The 25,543-nt window shown below is 35.1% G+C and overlaps 1 protein-coding gene across 1 annotated transcript in view; it reads left to right on the top strand.

Moving 5' to 3' along the window:
* The window catches only part of LOC138711163 (uncharacterized), a 1,508,851-nt gene that overhangs the window by 37,129 nt on the left and 1,446,179 nt on the right, over positions 1-25,543 (top strand). The window lies entirely within an intron of this gene.

Genomic DNA, 25,543 nt, shown 5'->3' with positions numbered 1-25,543 from the left:
GAAAACGAATGAGGTGTATAAACAATTGAATGCTTTTTCATATTCAAATATAAAAATATAGGGGTGCCATTTGAAATTTCAAAGTGGGGGAGGTTGGGAGTGGGGATGAAATCTAAAATGCAATTAAGCCTGGTTTCGGACTTCTTCTTCAGTATATAAATTGACGTGTTTTTTTGTTTAAATTGAATTAAATTTAAATAACTAGTTATTTAGACTGGGAAGTTTTGAAATGAAAGCCCTGTAGGCTATGTATCATAGGCCTACATTTGAATCACATTTAATGTTCAGAAGATATGTTTTAAAAACACTGTAGCGTATTGAAACTGTACCTAGAAATACATAAGTATAAAGAGTGAAGGAATTTTCAAATGGATTTTACTCGAAACGTATTTTCTTGACTTGCCTTGTTATTGCAGAGCCCCCCTCAATTATAGAAACAAGTGCCGGAAGCTCACAACCAAAATTGAACACTGAGTATAATGATCTATTAATAATGTTTGTAGAAGGTTCACTGCTGATTTCGCTACTGTGAATATCTTCTGCTGATACCACATCTCTTTGCCGGTACCTCAACTGTCACATCTGCTGCTGATACCGCACTTCTGACTACAGATTCGCAACTGTCGCTTCTACTGCTGATACCTCATTTCTGACTGATGATACCGCAACTTGCATCTGCTGCTGATACCGTACCTGTTACATCTGCTGATGATAGCAGTGCTATTACTGTCCCCATTGACGCAAATACCGATAAGACCGTACACGTATTGGATAATTAGAAATCACGTGTTTCTGCTACTAGATATGACACCCTCCCCAATTCAACAAAGTAATTTGGAAATTGTGTTCAAATGTGTGATATAAGGGAGCATGTGTCATGCAGGACAAATTCAAGCAATGCATCCCAGTCTTGAGGTGGAAGGTGAAATTGTTCTGTCACATGGATGTATAAAATCCAAAACTTACGACGAATAAAACCGGGATTCTTATGCCGTAAAAGTTGTTAGACCCTTACGGCGTGGTAAATTACGTGCGGCCCATAAAAGGAGGCGAGTAGTTCTTTCTTTCAGTTGGCTCGCAGTGTTACGTCACACTCGACCTGCGATTAATATCGATGTATCTCGCAACGGTACAACAACGTGCGTCAAGTTCTTTCTTGGTAACCGTTGTAGTCGGCTAGATTTGTGCAGTTCCACTGATGTTTAAGATGGAATCATTGACGTTGTGTGGTAGGTTTTGCTGTTGTGATTGTTGGTACATTCGTAGTTTCGTCTTCACCGATATTTACGTCGTTGTCATGGTTGCAGCCATTGTGTCTGTCCTGTTTGAGTTCTTGAAGACATTGAGTCCTTCTCTTCCGTGATTATCCTAATATTCCTCCCCTTTTTCATTACATTATTAAGGTTATTATCCGATGCAATACTCTGGCTTGCGTGATATGTAGAGATGGCAGGCTAACATTTAGCAACTTCAAATAAAAAAATTTAGCACTCTGGAAATCAGATTTAGCATTTTATAGCACTTTTAATGGTACAATTTATCATTTTATAGCGTTTTTGGATGGAACATTTTTTATGGAAACTACTGTGTTTTACGTCACGGTCTAAGGCATCCTGTCTAGGGCTCGCGCTACGGAATGCGCGCTGGTTCGAGTCCCCATGGGGGAAGAAATTTTCTCATGAAATTTCGGCCAGTGTATGGGACCGGCGCCCACCCAGCATCGTGATGCACTTGGGGAGCTGCGATAGGTAATGAAATCCGGTTGCGAATGCCAGCTATAACGGCTGGGGGGGATCATCGTGCAAACCACACGATACCTCCATTATGGTTGGATGATCGTCCACCTCTGCTTCGGCATGTGGGCGTGAGGCCAGCAGCCGGCTGGTCGGTCTAGGTCCTTCATGGGCTGTAGCGCCACGGATTATTACTGTTTTTTTAGTTTATTTAACGACACTATCGACTACTGGCTTTCTTAAAATAAGACAAATTTATTATATTGTATTAATAAAATTCATACATAAAAGTCGAAATAATTTTAATTGTATTCTCATAGTTATGAAACAGAAGGTATGAATTCTTTAAGGTTGTTTGAACCAAAATGCAACACTGCTACAGTATTTATTCATAGTAGTAATTTAGGCCCAAGAATGTATAACAAATTTATATTTAAATATCCTAATCTTGTCATTCCTAATAGTTCTAGTATTAAATTTAAAAAGTTATGTATGGATTTTATAAATAATTAAAAATGGTAAATTTAAATGTATGTATTCTTATTGCGTAGTAGACATAAGACAAATTGTACACTGCTCAAAACAATTAGAGGAACACAATGATTTATCTAAATATTTTTTTATTGGATAAAGATACAGACATGAAATTAATAAAGTATATTATTTATAATTATTTATGGCCACATTTACCTCCACGTCAATAAAAACAAATGAATAATGTCAACAAACAACTTTTTAAAACATTGCCCTATATAAGAAATTGAATCTTATCCTTACTTATCAAACGTAAACACCCGTTATAAAGGTCTATTATCGTGTATGGCCTCCACGACATTCGATGACACCTTGGCACCTTCGTGGCATGCTCCCTATGAGTTTCTGTGTCTCCTTTTGGGGGATATTCTCCCATTCCTCCTTTAGAGCATCTCCAAGTTCCTGCAGGCTTTGTGGAGCTTGATGTCGGTTCCTACTTTCCTATCCAGAACATCCAAATTTGTTATTTCAAGTAATTACTCTGTATTTAGGCCATAGATTTTTAAAATTTATATCTATAGATTAAATTAATGTTCCAATTTCCATATTGTCCAATTTTCAGCATCACAGCTTCAAAAAACACTAATTTATTCAATTTAGTAAAGGGTGCGTCAGAAAGAACGGATGGATTTCAAACTATCGATACGCAACGAGGGGAGAGATATAGTGAGGGGGACCACGACTGTTGGGTCAGCCATAGAATGCAGTTTCAGTTGAGAACATGGTGTTGGTCTGGTGTACAACGTGCTTTCATCGTAGAGACATTTTTGAAAAATGAAGAGTCTGTGATCGCCACTCAGGACTCATTTCGACATCGGATGTCACGCTAGGATTCCAACTCGGAATATAATTTTGCGGTGGGTGGCTTGATTTCGTATCACAGGTTCAACATTAAAGAAGAAATCACCTGGACGAAATTCTATTGCACTGAGATTGTCCGAGGCTACGGTAAGATCTCGCGCCCTGCGACTTCTTTCTTTAGGACCATTTGAAGGCGTAAGTTTGTAAACATCGATCACATACACTGGACGAACTGAAGACAGCGATTCGTGAAGAAATCGTGGCAATTGCACCAGCTATGACTGTGAAAGTAATGGCGATCATCAGAAAACGCCTCGATGCCTGTATTGAAAGCCAAGGACATCATATGGATAATGTTGTTTTACATAAATAAACTGCATGTATTGGTGAATATGTTGATAACAATACATTTTTGATTTGATGAATCTTTACAATTTTCTTGCCATGTGAAATCCATCCGTTCTTTCTGACGCACCCTGTACAAGTGTTCCTCTAATTATTATTTTGAGCAGTGTATTATATGCTTCTTAATTTCAATTCAGGAATCCGTCCCTGAGCACGAGTTCTACTCTTTCAGGGATGAGCTAAAGTTTTATCTGTTTATATTATATTTTATATTATAATTATTAGCAAATAAATAAATAAATAAATAAATAAATAAATAAATAATTAATTAATTTAGCGTCGATGGAATTTATGATAGCGAGATGGTATTTGGCGAGATGAGGCCCAACATTCACCATACATTACGTCACATTCGTCTTACAGTTGGAGAAAACCTCTGAAAAAACTCGACCAGGTAATCAGTCCAAGCGGGAATCGAACCCATGTCCGAGCGCAGTCCCGGATCAGCAGCAAACGCTCTACTTTCTGAACTACGTCGGTGACTAGGTTTGGTGGTAGAAATTAAAAAAAAAATTAAATTATGGTTTATTTAACGACGCTCGCAACTGCCGAGGTTATATCAGCGTCGCCGGTGTGCCGGAATTTTGTCCCGCAGGAGTTCGGTAGAAATTCAATGTCATCAGTATATTAATGGACGCATTTTCTAGTCAACTGAAAATACTAAGTGAAGGAACATACGGTACAAAAGTACTGTGAAATTGTGAACATTAAGAAATAGGTAGCCTATGATGTGATTTTATGCCGAACTATCTTATTACTCAATCACAATAATCACAATCACCCCCTACTACATAGACTACAACTTGTTTGTGAGTGAATATTGGACCTGAAGAGATCGTATAGGCAACCAACATTCTACCACCAGCACTAGTGGAAAATTGTCATCGCATTTCGAACTGGCGGATTAAGGTGAAGCAATGGACTGCATTTGCCACGCTTGCTTACCCCATTCCCGGACCATTCTCCTCAACTAAATTCAGCTGGGACAGCCGCGATTACCAGTTTTTCAGTTAACAGTTTTCGGTTCAGTGACTCGTGCGTGGTTTGTACGTTTGTACGTCCACAAATACAAATATTAACATAGCGGTATTCGGACTATTGTTTAAAACGTGAGTTACTAATGTGGAATAATATATGAAACACTTAAGAAATGTTGAATAATATTTAATGTAAAATTATTATCTTATATCAAAGCTGCATATTATGAGAAATATTGCATGCTTCATATTACTTTCCGTAATTAATTGTTACATATTTTTTCTTTGGTTTAGTGAGACAAAATCAATTCTGATATTAGGAATGAATTTACAATAATGCTTTATATACGCATTGCTGACAACTGCAAAGATAAAATTGATAGTAATCTGATGCTTGTAATAATTAGTAAAGGCATGTGGACAACAAAAAAAACTTAATTTGATAAAAACCTTAAAATTTCCAATACATTTTAACTTCTATTCATTTATTAGGGCTAAATAAAAAAGCTAATTTGTATTTTTCTATCAACACAAAGACGAAGGAATTAGGCTTACTAAAGAATGTTGTTGACTCACGTTTTATGATCCCTCGGAAATCTAAAGTACGATTTGGAGCAATTTGTAATGCTGCAATTTTGTAGCAATTATAAACAGCACACATACTGTACACCCTGACATTTTAACACAGCACTAATTAATAAGACTATTAACTAGCCCAGCAACAATATACATTGCAGTTGATTACAGATTATTTCACGAGTATCACCACACCGGCCGCCTAGGTAGCAGCACCAGCGTCGTTCGCGCGCAAAACTGCTAGCTGTCAGGTATTATTATAGTAAAGGTACGGTCACACGTCGCTACTTTTGCAGCGATGCAGTACAAGAAAACTGCGCAACTCTCGTACTGCGACGTGTGAATAACGGTGCAACCCAAAAAGTAGCGGCTGCCGAACCTGCTGCCCGCTACTTTTCCATGCTGCGCGCAGCTTAAAAGTAGCGACGTGTGAACAGGGTTCTCAGGGTTGCAGCCGCAGCATTTTGATATCGGTTTTGTTGAAACTTTTGCTGCGGTTGCGACCAGTGTTACCACCCAAATGTGCCAATGATACTTTTATTGTTTCGATGTATTTTAATGTTAGATGTGGTGAAAATAAATTACTTGTAACAATTATTAAATACACAACACAGTCTGAGCATATTTGCTGACGATATAATTCACTTTTTTAATTTTCTGTAGCGTAGTTTCAAACAGGAGGGTTGCCAACATTGATTACGTGAATATGCTGTTGGTTATCATTTAAGTATATAGGCGTTTTTAAAAGCTTTATAGTAAAAATAATGCCAATTTCTGAATACTATTGTTATTGCAAGTTATCTTGAACCTTCTGAGCGGCGACAGAGGGGCAGAGGGAAGGAAGCGCTTAACGCGGGTGGAGCCAACTGAGTTGTTTGCGCATGCTCCGCATCATAATCTCTTGTCAAAAACATTATACTATTTCCTTCACTGCGTACCAGTAGTGTTAACATGGAGCAGCAACCACAGGATAGTAATTATGGTGAAATCACACCACCGCGGAGAAAAAGTAACGCTGTTATCCACAGCGGAGAAATAGAAATTATCGCAAATATAATAAAATTAAGCGTTGCGAGGAGGAAAAATTAAACGTATATTTGCTGGAACCTCTTGCTAAGGAATATGAGAGAGCGGCTAAATACTCTGGCAAAAGTATTAGTTCCGTGAAGAGAATTAAAAATAATATTGAATTACAACCGAATGAACCTCACACTACTCCGGGAAAGAATAAGTATGTAATGTTTAGAAATTATTGCTATAATAGTTATGTACAATAGTGTGTGTATTGAGAGCGACATAATGAATTACTGTTGCAAGTTATTATTTTCTTATAGTTCTACTAAACATATTATTTCATTCCAGAATTAGACTTGTGTAAAGTTGAAGTGGACGACTTCTATCAACATGTTATTCGGGATACAATCGAAGAATTCTATCGTGTTCAGAAAGTAGTACCTACGATTAAGAAGATAATTCCGAATGGATGATGCCATTGGCAAAATAATTAATTTTGAAACAAGCGATGATGGCAGCAATGTTAGGGATATGGATTGTGTATATTTGTAAATTAATGTAAATTCAAATAATAGGCCTGTAAAATATTGTTATAAGAATATTTACATATTAGTTGAAGGTGTAAGTCATGCAGGCCTATATAATGTATAGCTAGAAGTAGCTGTAGTAACTCCTCCATTTCCGGTCCCCAGCCCGGATGAGAGAGGAGTGTACACACGATTATATTTAAATACTTACTCATTACAGGTTAATTAAAGCTTGCTACGAAACTATGTTCTCCTCTCAAACCCGGAGTATCGAGAGAAGATGATGTCTGTATTGAACCAAGTTCTTTTACAGTAGAGAGCCGTAAGGTAAGAGAACCAACGTTTTTTGAAAAGAGTCACGTTATCCGAGGGAGGGGCATCCTTGCCGTGCCGTTACGTTGATGAGTACACGCCGTACCGAGCAGTTCCAAAGACAGACTTAGGGGATGTAAGGTTCAAGATAACGTGCAATGACAGTAGTTAGGACAGAAAAGCAAATAATAGATAAGTAAGCTTTCGCATGAGTTTCTTAATAATGCGAACATAACCACAAAATGTATATTGAGAAGTCAACACGGAGATGGAAACCTGCAGCATGACTGCGGCTGCAAAAGTAGCGCCTTGTGTGTGAACAGACTCGCAACCTCCAGCTGCAACTTTTTCTCAGTGTTGCCAACACATAAATTGTATCCCCGTCAGTCTATCACCTGGAAATCCGTCAGAATCCGTCAAAATTAAAAAAAAGTAAGACCCACTCAATATATCTACATACAAATAAAAGGAAATATTAACGCAACTTTCTTAACAATCTTTATTAAAATAATAATAATAATAATAATAATAATAATAATAATAATAATAATAATAATAATAATAATTCATCCACATCATTTGCTTCTAGTTCTGCAGTTGATGTCCTTTGTTGGTGTACGCTCCCCCAAAAATTAAACAATTACAAATGACAGCAGTTAAAAAAGTCAAAGACAATGTAAATCATAATTTCCGCCAGAAAATCCGTCACCCGTCAAAGCCATTCTTTTCCCGTCTGCTGCATTGAAATTCTGTCACTTTTGACGGAATTTCCGTCCAGTTGGTAACACTGCTTTTGCTGCACTCGGGTTGCGCAGCACGAAAAGTAGCGTGCAGGGCGCTACTTTTGGCTTACGTGTGAACACGACACGCAACTTTTGCAGCTGCAGTACAAAAGTTGCGCTGCAAAAATAGCGACGTGTGACCGTACCGTTAGGTATATGGTGACCTGATACGCCAGTTCGAAATATACAGATAATAGAGATAACGGTACTGATAACAACAAAGAGGGTATCATGTAGTTTACATTCCTCTGATATTCATAGTGTGAAAACTAACATGGGGATCAAACAAAATATAGCCCAATCAACAAAGAGTGCAGAATCTGTGATCCTTAGAACTATACATGCACATTTGTGCGCTATTTCGTTATTATTAAAGTATAGGCCAATCGAGCCTCATGCATGATATTTGGAATGATGAATATTGTTGCAATATCCCGAGATGAATAATTTCAGGATGAGACAATGTTAGGGTATTTCTGACATACGATGAGCTGGGAATGGAACTTATCCTAAGCCTCGATCAGGCACTAGATGCTTTCCGCTTCACAGATCGCTTTCGCTGAATAATTAAAATTAGGCCTATAAGAAAACAAATTTGACAAAGGATGTGAAAGACAACTGCGATTGGTGTAAGATATGACGGCAAAGGAAAAAAAGTAGAAAGAGGAACAGCAGTAGGAACGTTTGACGGACTGGAGTCGTCTTGCCTCTAGCTGGTAGTTCACCTGGCATTCTTTTTGAAAACGGAAGCAGAGTCGAGTATTTTAACTCCGGTGCCGTTAGCTACCAGACCCTGTCCCTGCTGAACCTGGTTTGTAGCAGGAGGGGTATACAAAGTATGTTAGATGCCTGATACAGCATTACAACGATTAACTATAAATTTAATATGATGGTGTATTAAACCTGATAGGATAGCAGATAATTGATCAGTTACGCTAACCGATGGCCTTAATATTATGTTTATAAAACATTCATTTAAGCAATATTTATTATATTTTATTATTATTATTTATTATTTTTGAAAGTAAATCCCCGAAAGACAAACTAACTTATATGATTATGTTTCGTGACCAGAACATAGTACGAAATGGAAGTATAAAAATTGGAAATTTATCCTTTAAAGAGGTGGAAAAATTCAAATATCTTGGAGCGACAGTAACAAATATAAACGACACTCGGGAGGAAATTAAACGCAAAATAAATATGGGAAATCCCTGTTATTATTCGGTTGAGAAGCTTTTGTCATCCAGTCTGCTGTCGAAAAATCTGAAAGTTATAATTTATAAAACAGTTACATTACCGGTTATTCTGTATGGTTGTGAAACTTGGATTCTCACTTTGAAAGAGTAGAAGAGATTAAAGGTGTTTGAGAATAAGGTGCTTAGAGAAATATTTGGGGCTAAGAGGGATGAAGTTACAGGAGAATGGAGAAAGTTACACAACACAGAGCTGCACGCATTGTATTCTTCACCTGACATAATTAGGAACATTAAATCCACATGTTTCAGTTGAGGACAAGATGTAGCACGTTTGGGTGAATCCAGAAATGCATATAGAGTGTTAGTTGGGAGGCCGGAGGGAAAATGAGATTTGGGGAGGCCCAGACGTAGATGGGAAGATAATATTAAAATTGATTTGAGGGAAGTGGGATATAATTGTAGAGACTGGATTAATCTTGCTCAGGCGGGCTTATGTGAGGGTGGCAATGAACCTGCGGGTTCTTTAAAAGCATTTGTAAGTATTATTGTTTTATTGTTATTATTATTAATAGGCTATCGTTTTATTATTATTATTATTATTATTATTATTATTATTATTATTATTATTTATTGTTATTGTTGTTATTTTAATATTATTTACTATTTCTATTTAATATTCTCATGAAATTTCGGCCAATGATCAGTAGACCGGTGTATTCTTCACCTGACATAATTAGGAACATTAAATCCACAAGTTTCAGTTGGGGACAGGATGTAGCACGTTTGGGTGAATCCAGAAATGCATATAGAGTGTTAGTTGGGAGGCCGGAGGGAAAATGAGATTTGGGGAGGCCCAGACGTAGATGGGAAGATAATATTAAAATGGATATGAGGGAAGTGGGATATAATTGTAGAGACTGGATTAATCTTGCTCAGGCGGGCTTATGTGAGGGCGGCAATGAACCTGCGGGTTCTTTAAAAGCATTTGTAAGTATTATTGTTTTATTGTTATTATTATTATTATTATTATTATTATTAGGCTATCGTTTTATTATTATTATTATTATTATTATTATTATTATTATTATTATTATTATTATTATTATTATGATTATTATTATTGTTATTGTTGTTATTTTAATATTATTTACTATTTCTATTTAATATTCTCATGAAATTTCGGCCAATGATTAGTAGACCGGTGGACACCAAACATGGTGACGAATTCGGATACTTACAGTAAGTAGCGAAATTTGGTTTCGGAAATAAACTATAACGACTTGGGGAGGAAATCATTTTATTAACCATACATTACCACCGCACTGTTTGAGCTTATCTCTGCCGATTGGTAAGTCGTGTCTCACTATCGCGCCACGGATTTCCTTGTTGTGTAGCCTATTATTATTATTATTATTATTATTATTATTATTATTATCATTTAGCTTCTAGTGTAAGTTATTTATACTTTTTACGTACTCAAATACTTAGCCAACATCAGACAAAAAGTAATTGTACATTAGAGGCATGTGGTTAGCATTGCCGTTTTCTTTTATACTCTTCGAACCAAAATTAGTTACGATGTGGAAGTATTGAAAGTTCAATTATAGTAACGATAGTTTTCATATGAAACACGTTTGATAGATACAAGTGTTTGGTTTTTGGAAGGCATTCAAACTGCAAAAATGAATATGACAGAAAAAAACGGAAACGAATCCTTAAGGATGAGACGTTTACAGCATACTGTACATCTATAAAACCACTCTCTAAAAACAGTATGTGGAACGCCTTACACAGCATATTGGGTACATCTACTTCTTTTAATCTACCACAAAATATCTCAATATCCGGTAATTTCATCACTATAGAATTTTGTTATTGTAGGTTTAATTTGTAATTTAGTAAATACAAAAATATTCTTTGTTCTTAACTTATATGATAAAATGTCTAGCTTTCATTAATCAGGTATTCTTGTCGTACTTTAATTTTTATTGTAATTGTAATTGTAAATTTAATATTAATTGTAATCTTATTGTTCATGTTATAGTTGTAATCCCCTGGTAGAGGGGCAGAGAAGGCCTGACGGCCTTATCTCTACCAGGTTAAATAAATAAATCTAATCTAATCTAATCTAATCTACTGAGTCATGTAAAGGGTGATTATGGATTTGACCAACATGGCGCAGTGGAAACGAGCAGAAATAAAACAACGATGAATATTAATTAATATGTAATAAAACATGATTAAATGAAAAATACAAATATGTACAAATATAACATATGCAGTAAGGTAACAGTAATAATTAATTAGACAATATTAAGAAAATAAATATGAATGACAATAAAAGTGTAACCGCCGATACGCACATAACTTTCCTAAAATTGTATTCAACTATGCCACATACAAATTCAGTATCAACTGCCGGCTCTTAATAAAGAGAAAATGTATAAGTTATATGTGTAAACTATCAAATGGGTAGGTACAGCTTAATTCAGGGATTTTGGCCCCTGCAGAAAGTAAGTAGATAAAGCGAGGTACTCATCACTACTGGCGGGCTGGGTCACACAGGTCAGGCCGCGCAGTCATAACACCTAACACTTCCTTCTTATCATGTCGCGGTACACTCCGTCTTAAAACACAATATTCTTCCACACGTCCAGTTATATACTTACTAACCACTACGTCTGTTGACTAAACAATGTCATGATGACATACATTTTCTTGACATGAGTGTTCCTCAGCTTCGTGCATATTTATTATTTTCATTCTTCGTCATCCCTCTTTCCCTCCTATGCACATTTCTTATGACGCAACACACAACTCGTTCACTAGCCAAACAACAGAGGCAAATAAAGTTGAATCGAGCTGTAAAGGAGAGGAGTATTCTTGTCAATTTCTGATACAAAATGTCTATACTTTACCACTAGACGAATCGCAAGTTACGGTATCCCGTATTTATTTTCCCAAGCTGAAACATTCCAAATGACCAACTCATTACTCGCTTCTGAATATCTATCTCCCTTGGTATCGAACCTACGAGTATCTGTCTCTCATGCTAGCGAACTTCCGAGTGAGTGTGACTGACAGTTTGGCTATCAATGAAGACTGTTTCCCCTTCGTCTCGTTTACCCATACATCTACGCTGCTATGACGTAAGAATATGGGAGGAATGCTGGTTGGAAAAGATGGCGTTGATGGACGTGGACGGACCTCGCTGAATAAGCCGGCGTACACGGCTCAAGGAAAGAATTTGAACGCCGGGTAAGTTTTTTTTTTAATTCAACGAAGAATCCGCTTCTAATCTTCATTACATACAAGAAGACTCCGCATGTCAACAAATTTGCATGTACGAAGCTCTTCCTATTGGACAAAGAACCTCGTTATGGCACCTAGAATGCACAACCTGTTACATATTTTCGCAGTCTTAATGAAAAATTTACTGTTCTCCTAAAAACGAGGAAGGAATATGATACATGAAACAATTGTAGAACTAATTAAAGCTGTCAGGAATGAAAGTGATTCGTAGGCGGAAATGAGCGTGGACCGTTGGCAATGAGGCATGGTTACATAACAAGCAGGTTGTGTAGGTTATCTACAGCTACGTCATTCCTCAAAACACTACCTCTCGTCACTGGAACTCTCTGCCGCCTGAAGTCAAGGGCTGCTATACAATGAAATCTTTCAAATCCAAGTTAGAAAATTATCTTATGACGAGTTGCCAAACTAACTTACTATTATGACAAGTGTTGTATTGCATGTTTCCACGTATTCACATTTTTTTAATGTTCTAGTGATATTTAACTTATTTTATATTTTTGTTTTCATATTTTCCGATAATGGTATATCTATAATGTGATAAGTTGAGCTATATATAATCATAATTTTCCTTACTGTGTGTACTTAAAAATATTGTATTCATTGTATGCTTTGTACTGTACTATTTTATTACTACTATTAATATTATTATTATTTATTATTATTATTATTATTATTATTATTATTATTATCAATAATTGTCATATTTTTTATACTTTGTATGCCTCATTTATTTTGACCTGCTGTTCACATTTTATTATACTTTTTCCTTTCTTTCTATATGTTATATATTATGTCTGATTTCTACTTACTTGTTGTTTACATTTTATTATTATTATATTATTCAGTTTCGTGTGTAAAATTGTAGTGTACTTTGTAAATTTGTAGTGTTTTTTTTTTTTTTTTGTAACGCAGTTTTACTCCTGGTTGAGTGTCAGAGAAGGCCGTATGGCCTTAACTCTGCCAGGTTAAATAAATTATTATTATTATTATTATTATTATTATTATTATTATTATTATTATTATTATCAATAATTGTCTTATTTTTTATACTTTGTATGTCTCATTTATTTTGACCTGCTGTTCACATTTTATTATGCTTTTTTCTTTCTTTCTGTATGTTATATATTAATGTCTGATTTCTTCTTACTTGTTGTTTACATTTTATTATTATTATTATTATTATTATTATTATTATTATCTTATTCAGTTTCGTGTGTAAAATTGTAGTGTACTTTGTAAATTTGTAGTGTTTTTTTTTTGTAACGCAGTTTTACTCCTGGTTGAGTGTTAGAGAAGGCCGCATGACCTTAACTCTACCAGGTTAAATAAATTATTATTATTATTATTATTATTATTATTATTTTATTATTATTATTATTAATTGTCTTATTTTTTTATACTTTGTATGTCTCATTTATTTTGACCTGCTGTTCACATTTTATTATGCTTTTTTCTTTCTTTCTGTATGTTATATACTGTATTATGTCTGATTTCTACTTACTTGTTGTTTACATTTTATTATTATTATCTTATTCAGTTTCGCGTGTAAAACTGTAGTGTACTTTGTAAATTTGTAGTGTTTTTTGTAACGCAGTTTTACTATTGGTTGAGTGTTAGAGAAGGCCGTATGGCCTTAACTCTGCCAGGTTGAATAAATCATTATTATTATTATTATTATTATTATTATTATTATTATTATTATTATTATCATCATTATTAATTCAAACACAGAGATCGGAACGGTGGTCGGCTAGTCAGTTTCTGTTTGCTTCTTGTACTGTGTAAAATACTGGTCGGTGCGGTGCTGTGTTGAAATTACGTGTTGTTACGTACTGTTTAAAATCTCAATAAAGGCCATAGCATTTGCTGTAAATAATTGACTCGCTATGTAGCTGTAACTTGGTTGCTGTAATTTTTGTGGAAATTTGTCTACTTTTTAAATATGACTTGTTTTAAAAAACGATTTTGTGTTGCATGTTCGATTACACAGTAAATAATATGCACCATTCCTAACTGATAACGGTTGTTTGAGTTTTATAGTGAATGATCCAGTCTGCAATCGACCGTCACACTGCTCTGGCACTGACGGTATAGCGAGCCAGGAGAAGGCAGGGCAATGCACACACAAGCCGTCGGCTGATTACTCGAAAGAAGTTACGATGACTTCAGTGATCTATTTGACAACTGACGGAAAACAAACTTTTGTCTAATACTTTCCCCCTCCTGTTATACAATCCGTACTAATTTTCGGTTGTCCGCAAAAAGGGCTTGGGTTCACGTCTTTTGAATTTCATTATAAAAATACAGTTTTAATGGAATTCTGTTAATCTCTCAAAGAAATGTAGGACGTAGCAATTGTAGGATTACCATAGCTTTGGGAATACCTCTTCCTATACTAATTGAAGTCCCACCCATTACATCATGATGCAGGTTTTTGCTTTCAAATGCAAATAAAAGGTTTTCAGCAATGGACCGGACCATTCCCGGTGTACTAATTATAAAAAAGAGACAATGGATTTGACAGTTGCTGCAGTTTTAAACTGAAAGGGGATTATTGCGTTTGTGCATTGTTGATGTTGCATTTTTAACGGGGTTTGCTTAAAAAATTATGGAGTTGGAGTGGGGGAGCCAATAATGGAATATTGGCGAGATTTAGAGCGGTCAGTGTTATTTGCGCTCAGAGGCGTTTGGGGTGTATTCAGTCGGTAATGAGTTAAAATGCCAGAAAGGCAAATATTTGTTGCATTTAGTCTGTACGATGCTCATAACACAAGTATAATGATGCAAGGTTACGGTAAACGTTTAATTTGACAGTCATGACACAAATGAATTGATGTAAGGTTAAGATAAACGTTTAGTTTGAGATTAATCATGCAAGGAAAATGATGCAATGTTAAGGCAAACGTTTACTTTGAGGCTCTTAACAATAAGAAGTTGATGCAATGTTAAGGAAAACTTTTACTTTGAGGCTCTTAACAATAAGAAGTAGATGTAATGTTAAGGCAAACGTTTACTTTGAGGCTTTGACAAAAAGAAGTTGATGCAATGTTAAGGCAAACGTTTACTTTGAGGCTTTGACAAAAAGAAGTTGATGCAATGTTAAGGAAAACTTTTACTTTGAGGCTCTTAACAATAAGAAGTAGATGTAATGTTAAGGCAAACGTTTACTTTAAGGCTTTGACAAACAGAAGTTGATGCAATGTTAAGGCAAACGTTTACTTTGAGGCTTTGACAAAAAGAAGTTGATGCAATGTTAAGGAAAACTTTTACTTTGAGGATTCTTAACAATAAGAAGTAGATGTAATGTTAAGGCAAACGTTTACTTTGAGGCTCTTGACAAAGAAGTTGATGCATTGTTAAGGAAAACTTCTACTTTGAGGTTCTTGACAATAAGAAGTTGATGCAATGTTGAGGCAAACGTTTACTTTGGGGATCTTGTTAAAAAGAAATTGATGCAATGTTAATATAATGATAATATAACAATATTGTTTTTGCCAGAAGAATAGAATGCAAAGAAATTTTAAATTCACAAAATTCTAGCTCTACCCCTGAAATAGTGTGTTCTCGTTGCTCAAGGGAGGATTCGATGCATAATAAATTTACGTGAATAAATTACATTAAAATAACATGTAAAAATTAATAATTGCTCATAACAAATTGCTCACTTTCAAATTTAAAATTTCAAACTGTTGAAGGTAAATAGATGTGGGTATTTCTTTATAATTTGTTATGGATTCTAGGGTCGATATTAGTACAGTGTACTATGGTTGAAAACAGTGCTCGTTAAATATTTCGATTCAAACAAAGGTATTGTATCCTGCCTTTGATTTTGCGTTTGTGAGTATATTATCCGAAATATGTGTTATTTTTATGTCTAAAATTTAATAATGTACTATTGATATAAATTTTATATATTTTCAGTACTTTAAATTCTAAAAACAGTTTTTCGGTAGGATAATCGATAGTTTTTTTTTACACATATTTTAATTATTATTATTATTATGTATAAATCAAGTGGATTAAGGTTAGTTTTGTAAGTAGGCCTACTACCGCATCCTAATATTCCATTTTGGGTTATAGACTGAAATAAGGCAAGGTAAACAATTAGTTTGACGCTCATCACTATCAGTTATCCCACAAATGAAGTTATGCAAGGTTTAGGCAAACGGTTTTTAGTAACGCAAGGAAATTTATGAAAGGTTACGGCGAACATTGAGTTTGAGGCTCATAATAAAATGATTCAAGATAAGGAAGACATTTAATTTGAAGTTCATAACACGTGGAAAATAATGAGACAATGGCAAGCGTTTACATTAAAGTTCACAATACAAGGAAAATGCAAGATTAATGAAAGTTTTCTATGAGGCTCATAACACAAGGAAAATAGTGCAACATTAAGGCAAATGCTTACTTCCAATATTTTAACATAAGGAAAACACAAGGAAAATGATTCAATATTATTGCAAATGTTAAATTTGATGCTCATATCACAAGGAAAATGATGCAAAGTTAAGGTAAACTTGTAGTTCCACTTTTAATAGAACGGAAAACGTCCAGAAGTACGACAAACGTTCAATTTGAAATTTACAACGCAAAGATAATGGTGAGATGTTACAGCGAAACTTGTTTGGCGGTTAACGGAAGAAAATACGGAAAGATTGCTGCGAATATTTAATTTGTCGTGACGGAGAATGTGATGCCCCATGATTACTGAAAGTGTTTACTTTGATGCTCATAAAACAAGGAAAGAAGTTGCAAGATTATGGCAAGTGTATAATTTGATACCTGTAAATTGTAAAATAATACTAATATACGAGTATATTATATTTCTCTAAAAGTGGGAGAACGATGCATCGTTATGAAGAGAGATAGATTAGTGTAGTCATTTTCCTTTGCCGTGAATGAATTAGTTTACAACGTTTTGAAGATTTGCTGTCTTCGTCTTCAGGTGAAAAAAGGGGGGATGAGAATTGTATAGTAAATCGTTAAAAACAGCTAAATCTACGTCACTCATCCAAGCGTTCTGACTGACTGCCATAGGCTTAAATCTTATTTTGAATTTTATTCAGCTTCCTCCAAGTGAAGGCTGCCTAGAAACGAAGCTTGCCAATTTTTTTGTTTTTGTTTTGTTTTTTTTTTGAGTAAATGGTAGGTACACAATTATAATGGAAAAAAAAAACAATGGAGAAGGAAAAGAAAAAGAAATAACACAATTATAAATAATTGAAGACGACTAAACAAAAGATCATTAATTCCAGAAAAAACATAAAATTTCCTAGTACGGTATCTATTCATTTCTTCATTTCTTACACTAGTTTATTAAAACTTGTCGGACCGTAAAGAAAACAACTATCGCAATGTCCATATTTTTATGTGTTGTACAATATTATAGTGTTGTGAAATTTTAATTTTCCTACCAATTTTTTTTTTCCATTCTATTAAAATTATAGCATATAGCCTATGAACCTATGTATCCTATAGGATACATTGTCAATTTAAGGGTTAAGACACTGACTTCTTAGCTTCACTCACCATTGGAAGGAGGTAATGTTTTGAATTTTTATTGCTGCTGAAGGAAACTTATCAGCAGGATTTAAACCCGGGAACTTGGGTTGCAGTGGGAGGTTAGGTAACCACTAGACCACCGAGGACGACCGTGTTGCGTTGAGAAGGAGAATGGAAAAGCAATAGGAACGCTTGTTTGCACCAGAACCAACTCAGTCGACAACTGTTACCTGTCTGACCTTTCTGCCTCTCTCTTACTCTTGGCATTGCAATAGAAATCAGGGTGTGTCCAGCATCTGTCTGTATTTGTTTGTAATGACTAAATCCTCTCTCCTTTCTCTGCAGTCTTGTGGAAATACATCTGAACACTGCAATCCTAACATTTAAACGAAAAGTTGACAATAGAACTTTGGCTCCAAAAGATTTGGCGTAAACACGTGTTACATATTAGGCAAGTGAACTCCGATATAGGCGTATTTATGTCAAAAGAATTCCAGGACTTGTTTCTGATGTTTAATTACTAAATTTGGAACCACATCAGTGCAAATACTCTATCAAATAGTTACATTGAGAATGAAGCGAGAAGGATGACGTAGGATGGATGGATAATAATAATAATAATAATAATAATAATAATAATAATAATAATAATAATAATAATAATAATTTTTATTTAACTCTGGTAGAGTTAAAACCAAAGGGCCTTCTCTAATACTCAACCAGACGAATGCATCGGTGAATGGATTATAATTATTTATTTATTTACTTACTGACTTATTTACTTACTTATTTATTTACTTGATTAATTAATTTATGTATTATTATTGTTAACTCTTATGTAAATGAAATTATTGGGGATCATCAGTGTGGTTTTAGGCGTAATAGATCGACTATTGATCAGATTTTGGAGAAAAAGTAGGAGTATAAAGGTACAGTACATCAGTTATTCATAGATTTCAAAAAGGCATACGACTCGGTTAAGAGAGAAGTTTTATATAGTATTCTTATTGAATTTGGTATTCCCAAGAAACTAGTTCGATTAATTAAAATGTGTCTTAGTGAAACTTACAGCAGAGTCCGTATAGGTCAGTTTCTATCGGATGCTTTTCCAATTCACTGCGGGCTAAAGCAAAGAGATGCACTATCACCTTTACTTTTTAACTTCGCTCTAGAATATGCCATTAGGAAAGTTCAGGATAACACAGAGGGTTTGGAATTGAACGGGTTACATCAGCTTCTTGTCTATGCGGATGACTTGAATATGTTAGGAGAGAATCCACAAACGATTAGGGAAAACACGGAAATTCTAGTTGAAGCAAGTAAAGCGATAGGTTTGGAAATAAATGCCGAAAAGATAAAGTATACGATTATGTCTCATGACCAGAATATTGTACGAAATAGAAACATAAAAATTGGAGATTTATCCTTCGAAGAGATGGAAAAATTCAAATATCTTGGAGCAACAGTAACAAATATAAATGGCACTCGGGAGGAAATTAAACGCAGAATAAATATGGGAAATGCCTGTTATTATTCGGTTGAGAAGCATTTGTCATATAGTCTGCCGTCAAAAAATCTGAAAGTTAGAATTTATAAAACAGTTATATTACTGGTTGCTCTTTATGGTTGTGAAACTTGGACTCTCACTTTGAGAGAGGAACAGAGATTAGGAGTGTTTGAGAATAAGGTTCCTAGGAAAATATCTGGGGCTAAGAGGGATGAAGTTACAGGAGAATGGAGAAAATTACACAACGCAGAACTGCACGCATTGTATTCTTCACCTGACATAATTAGGAACATAAAGTCCAGACGTTTCAGATGGGCAGGGCATGTAGCACGCATGGGCAAATCCAGAAATGCATATAGAATATTAATTGGGAGGCCGGAGGGAATAAGACCTTTGGGGAGGCCGAGACGTAGATGGGAGGATAATATTAAAATGGATTTGAGAGAGGCGGGATATGATGGTAGGGACTAGATGTATTTTGCTCAGGATAGAGACCGATGGCGGGCTTATGTGAGGGCGACAATGAACCTCCGGGTTTCTTAAAAGCCATGAGTATGTATTATTATTGTGTAGTTAAGGCCATCAGGCCTTCTCATAATGCATACAGAATGTTCCATAAGTAATGTCACTAATTTCAGGGGATTATTCTTTGAGATATTTCAAACGAAAAGATTTAATACAATTTTTTATCATTTTTGCTTCCTTTCCGAGATAAAAATGGTTGTATATGAAACATTTCATTGCGTGTTTTGAGAAAGCCATTGATTTAATTCCCAGTCTGATCAGTCATTTTAAGAGGGCAGTGTACTATGATGATAAATTATTGAAAGAATTTTAGTTTTGTCCTTCAAATATGTAGAAATTTGATCCGAACTTTTAACTTCGATACTGTATGTCTTGTTGTTAGTTTAAAATAAATATGTGACTGTCACGTCATCTGTCATTGCATCACACATGTTGATATATGCCTCATTTTTCGACGCGAACATTGGACCAATCAGCGGTTGGGGCGTGGCGTTACAGTGTTACGAAATGCGGAGCCCTCTTACATGGAATGAAGATTTGAATTGGCTATGTCTGCAGAGAGCTAAGTGTATACCGTGACGTTAGACCGTTCTCATAAATAAAAACTCACAGTTTGCAATACAGAGATATTTGACTATAACGTACAGTTTACATTCATAAGTAAAGGTTATGGGATCTTTTTGAAATGAATATATATATATATATATATATATATATATATATATATATATATATATATATATATATATAATGCATGTTCCACATTGTAATTAAATATTTACACTATATAATTGATGACTTTTTGTGTATATTTTCATGCATGTTTCACATTTGTTATAGTTGCTAGTTGGAATAACTTGCATTCAATAAAATATGAAGGGATTAGAGGCTCTGGCATGCGCTATTGGGCCTATTGTATGGCCAGGTACTTTTTTGAGATTTTCCCTAACTGTAAAGGTACGGTCACACGTCGCTACTTTTGCAGCGCTAAATTTTATACTGCAGCTGCAATAGTTGCGTGTCGTGTTCACACGTAAGCCAAAAGTAGCGCGCTGCACGCTACTTTTCGTGCTGCGCAACCCGAGTGCAGCAAAAGTTGCAACTGGAGGTTGCGAGTCTGTTCACACCCAAGGCGCTACTTTTGCAGCCGCAGTCATGCTGCAGGTTCCCATCTCCGTGTTGACTTCTCAATATACATTTTGTGGTTATGTTCGCATTATTAAGAAACTCATGCGAAAGCTTCCTTATCTATTATTTGCTTTTCTGTCGTATCTAGTATTTAGAAATTGACATTATTTTTACTATAAAGCTTTTAAAAACGCCTATATACTTAAATGATAACCAACAGTATATTCACGTAATCAATGTTAGCAACCCTCCTGTTTGGAACTACGCTACGGAAAATTTTAAAAATGAATTATATCGTCACCATTTATGCTCAGACTGTTGTGTATTTAATAACTGTTACAAATAATTTATTTTCATCACATTTAACATTAAAATATATCCAAACAATAAAAGTATCATTGACACATTTGGGTGGTAACACTGGTTGCAACTGCAGCAAAAGTTTCAACAAAACCGATATCAAAAATGCTGCGGCTGCAACCCTGAGAACCCTGTTCACACGTCGCTACTTTTAAGTTGCGCGCAGCATGGAAAAGTAGCGGGCAGCAGGTTCGGCAGTCGCTACTGTTCGGGTTGCACCGTTGTTCACACGTCGCAGTACGAGAGTTGCGCAGTTTTTTGTACTGCAGCGCTGCAAAAGTAGCGACGTGTGACCGTGCCTTAAGGCGGCTGTCACATAATCCCATGCTAAATCATCAGGACTCATCTCTCCAAATGCGAAGGTGCTTAAAAAAACTGAGGTAACAAGAGTTCTCATAGACAAACTTTATTTCACAGGCAGATATACAGATTCACAATAGTAGGGCATTGGTACGCATTACTTTTCAACAGTCACCGTACCCTTGGTCAAAATGAAAGTGGTCGGTCTCTTGAGCAGTTAAAATTTTCTAAGTCCCTTCGGGTGAGCGCGCAGTTCACAACCGTAAACCTCCGTGCGCCGCTTTAGTTAACTGCATAATACAAAGCGCTGATTTGGGCTACCTCCACAGCATGCTTCGAATCTCCGTAGTGGATGTTTTGTTTTGTCCTTTTATTTTTTACAACTCCTTTTAGTGTGATATAATCAAATAATTTTGCTTATGTTAACTCATGTTACTTACAGATAATTTACAAAATTGATGAAAATTTGTGGTTATAATTCCAGGAAATCAGGATATATTTTGTCATCAGAATTATGGTTTTTCTTCTTGTTTACAATTACTACGTTTAGGCCCTGATGATCACGGATTTAAATTAGTATAATAATTATATTCCCTATAGCACAACTTGCAAATTAATTATTGCCAATTATTTAACCGTCAACATATTTATTGAATGTTCCTTAGGCAATAGAGTGCAAAGCAGCAGGGATTAATACAGCATTTTAATATGAAAGCCCCTAATTTTAGTTTTTAATGTTGCTTCCATCTAGCGTCAAAACTTCCTATTAACACGAAAAAAATTATAAAGCGAAAAATATTCTAAGGATAAAAAATGAAAACCTGTTATATTTTCACTGATGCATTTAAAGGGCAACAAAAAAATTTTAGTAATTCCACGAAGATTTGAACTTGCAATCTCACGAATTCTTAGCTAACGCTCTACCAACTACGCTAAATGTTTTACTGCAGTCAGAATGGCATTGTAATGTGCAATGGTCATACTCCACTTGGGAACCTGTTATACAGTATATAGTGTTTGTGTTACAATAGTCACTGTTTAAACACTCTGAACGATCTGTCGGTTTTAAATCTCGTATATGAATTATTTTCTCGGAAGATTTTAGTGATTAATAGTTGTGTTTCCCATTATAACTACTAGAAGAATATACGCAATCTTTTGAACAAAGCCTGGCTGTCCCGAGCGCTCACGGAAATACCCGATTCGAACTTAGTCTCTCAGATACCGGCCACTTTCATTTTGACCAAGTGTACTTGTCCAAACACTTGTTCCAACGATGGACCAAGGCATCGTTGCCGGCATAGAAGAAATGTGCGTCAAGCACCTGAAGCCACGTTATTACGACTTGCTGAACGGCCGTGTCGGTGTTGAATCGCTTACCACTCAGGTGCTTCTTCAACGGTCCGAAGCTATGGAAATCACGGAGTTCCAAGTCGCGGCTGTAGGGAGGATGGTCCAATACCACCCACCGGAAGCGTCGTTTCGCACCGTACACCTTAACAAGTTGACGATGAATTTCTGCTGGTGAGGTGTAAAAGTGGATATCACCACGCACTTTCACGTTTGGCCATGTTTCCGTGCGCGCAGCCATCTTACAACTGATATTGCGAGGGTCTCGCGCAACATATGCGTATTTAAAAATTAGACGATAATTATACACAGTATGTAAACGATGGAAATTATATTTTGTTATTGAAGTGTTGTATCAGTGAAGAATTATGTTGTGTCAGTGAAGTGTGCTGTGTAAGTGAAACGTGTTCCTGTCAGGGAAGCTTTATAGTTTATAGTGGCAGTGCAAAGTACTTGAACAGTGAAATGTTTTTGAAGTGTTAGTGAAATCAGGATAGAATCAGTGAAATGTGTCGTAGTTCCAGTGCAGTGAGTGAGTTGACAGCGAAATGAGTGTAATGTGGAAAGGTACTTGTACAGATATGAACATATCATACTCGTGGGTTTTAGTTCGAACTTAGTTTTAAGATACAAATTAGATTTATTTTAAATGTTATTTTAAGTGATCGTGCTTCATTTAATTTAAGATATTTTATTATTATTATTATTATTATTATTATTATTATTATTATTACTATTATTGTTATTGTAAATTATTAGTATTAATTATTTGTATTAATTATTGGTATTATTATTAAGTGTATTTTTAATTAATAAGTTTATTATTGTCATTATTGAGTATAATTAGTTACCACTGCCACCGGGTATATACCCATTGCTGTGTGAATAAATACATACATACATACATACATACATCTAATGGCCGCGTGATAAAACTGTGGACTACTGCTGCGGCTGGTGGAAAATTGGAACAAGAAAGGAATATGTTACCCGTTAGAGCTCTTGTTACCTTACTTTTATTAATCATCCTCGTTCTAGGCACAATGTCGCTCTCGCGCCTGTGGAATACCCTACCCAGTGACATCAGAGACTGTCGGAATTTAGTAGCGTTCAAAAGCAAGCTTATTAAGGGGAGTTGGTCATTATCGCATGCAAAATAATGGTAAAAATAGCCTATCTTCAAGCAGTCATAAATATAATACTATTTATCAGTGGTCTTTCATTTTTGTTAGCTATGTGTGTATACATATTAAGCTTTAAAATGAAAAAGAATGGTGACTCTAGAGTAAATCTTTACCCTTAAATTAATTTTTTTAATTAAGCACAATTTTTTTTATAACTTCACTATATGTATGTGATTAGGTACACTCTATTCACTTATTACAGCACATATTGAATTGAAAATTTGACCACTTACTGCTAATAGATACTAAAACATACCCTACTAAAATTATTCATGTGTCTGTAATATCATGGGCATAGGGCCTATGGAAATCATCACCGTCAATAAATTAAAAAAAAAAAATTGAGGAAGATTAGTATTAGCCATATGCCCATAATATTACGGATATTTTAATAATTTTAGTAGGGTATGTTTTATTATCTATTAGCAGTAAGTGGCCAAAATTTTAATTCAATGTGTGCTGTGAGAAGTGAATAGAGTGTACCTAATCACAGGTATGTAGTGAATTTATATAAAAAATATGTTGAAATTTAAAAATTAATTTAGGGATAAGATTTACACTAGATTAGCCATTCTTCTTTCATTTTAAAGCTTAATGTATATGCATATATCACTAAAAAAATGAAATAGCTGTGATAAGTACTATTACATTTATGACTGCTTGAAGATAGGCTATTTTTACCATTACTTTTCTTGCGATAATGTCCAATTCCCCTTAAGCATTTTCTTACTGCGTAGAGTTTAATTTTTACTTAATCAATGAAAGAAATGCTTCTCTCTTCTTAACTTTTACAATAAACTGTCTAGCTTTTATTAATCAGTTAATCTTTTAGTACTTTGATTTTTATTGTATCTGTAAATTAATATTAATTGTAATTAATTGTAATTGTATTCTTAATATTGTAGTTGTATCCCCTGTTAGAGGGGAAGAGAAGGCCTCATGGCCTTATCTCTAGCAGGTTAAATAAATAAATAAATAAATAAATAAATAAATAAATAAATAAATAGGCTATGTTACTAACGTAAGTTTCACCGATACTAAATAACTGATCAGTTGATACAGAGTCATTAAATAGCAGATCAAAAATGTAGGTACGAATAGTTCTGTTATGAGACCACTTAGTTCTGATGTTTAATAACTTAACCCACGTAAACGCAGTGTATCCGCTGTGTGTTATGACGAGCCAAAGATTGTCACTACTTTAAACAAAAGACGGCGATATGCATGTTATTGACGTCTGGAGAAGAACTCTTTTGCCTTGAATATGCATCCATTTATCCGTGATTCCGTTTATTATAGCGAAATGTGGCCTTGGGAGGAAATTGGAGGTTGGAATACCGAAATATGGAAATGAGCTTGTGCAACAAAGCGGCGAACGGGTTTTACGAAGGAAATCGGAGTTTATATCAGTAAGAATTGCACGAGGCAGAAGTTGTGAGAAGGATACAGGCGATGATTGTGAATAATAACTGTGAAATTATGGAATTCTAAGGGAATCGGGAATGCGAA

This window comes from Periplaneta americana, chromosome 12, assembly GCF_040183065.1.
Source record: "Periplaneta americana isolate PAMFEO1 chromosome 12, P.americana_PAMFEO1_priV1, whole genome shotgun sequence".
NCBI lineage: Eukaryota > Metazoa > Arthropoda > Insecta > Blattodea > Blattidae > Periplaneta > Periplaneta americana.
The sequence above is the reverse complement of the archived record's forward strand: the minus strand, read 5'-3'. Positions and strand labels throughout refer to the sequence as shown.